Source organism: Haliaeetus leucocephalus, unplaced genomic scaffold (assembly GCF_000737465.1).
Source record: "Haliaeetus leucocephalus isolate CR32 unplaced genomic scaffold, Haliaeetus_leucocephalus-4.0 Scaffold656, whole genome shotgun sequence".
Classification (NCBI taxonomy): domain Eukaryota; kingdom Metazoa; phylum Chordata; class Aves; order Accipitriformes; family Accipitridae; genus Haliaeetus; species Haliaeetus leucocephalus.
Window position 1 is genome coordinate 20748510 of NW_010973092.1, and position 904 is coordinate 20749413.

At 45.9% G+C, this 904-nt stretch overlaps 1 protein-coding gene across 1 annotated transcript in view; it reads right to left on the minus strand.

Annotated features, from left to right (window-relative positions):
- Positions 1 to 904, minus strand: part of LOC104839140 (protocadherin gamma-A2-like) — a 13821-nt gene that overhangs the window by 12177 nt on the left and 740 nt on the right. The window lies entirely within an intron of this gene.

Sequence of the window (904 nt, forward strand, 5' to 3'; positions counted from 1 at the left end):
CCTGTAACTGCCAAGACAGAGTAAGAAGTAGGTAAGAGGTAATTCCTACAGGGGGAGATCGCGACCACCGACTCATTGACCAGCTATTGAAATGAGACCACCTACTCAAAAGAAGACCATGAAGGAGAAAGACCGAGTCTGCGCAGTAATTTACGTGACAGGCGAAGAAGAAAGGACCAATCGTTAAGGGAAATAATAATGAATATGTATCACTTAATTAGATAAACATGGGGAGTTTTGAGACAAAGGTGTGCTGTCTTGAGACAGGCACCCGTTCATGTGCATCTATGAAATTAATTTAAAAATACCTCGACTCTGTGTGGTATTGGCTTGCGGGCCGGGAAAACCAACCCCGTTTGTGGGACAACAATAAGGAACACGCTGGAAATTAAGTACACCGCGACAATTGGCTGTGATTAGACATTCAAAGGCCCAAGAAGGTGGGGTCAATCAACTGAGAATCTAAGCCCGTACCACAGTCTCTAACACGACTTTCTGTATTCGTCGTGCTTGAATGACTGCTACAAGGAAAGCAAGAGAAAACAGGCTCTGAAATACAAAACGTCATATTCGGACACACATCCCCCACACACCCCGGAAAAGCAAGGATATCAGGCTCATGAACCCACGCTTCAGGAACTTTCCTTGAAATACTCCCGTTCATTCGGCTCATTCTGTGGGTGGAGGGTGATTGCAGCCATACGACACCTTTGCGTTGCTCCCAGTTTTTCTTCTGCGCCTATTTTCCCGCTAGTCGTCAAGTCCCGACAGTATTTGAGAACGGGATGAGAGCAATGGAGTGCTTCAGTGACGATACTGAGCTAATGGCTACATCATTAAACTGTTGGAAGACCTACAGAGGCAGCGAATACCGAAACAGGAAAGTTAACGGACTTGAATGGGT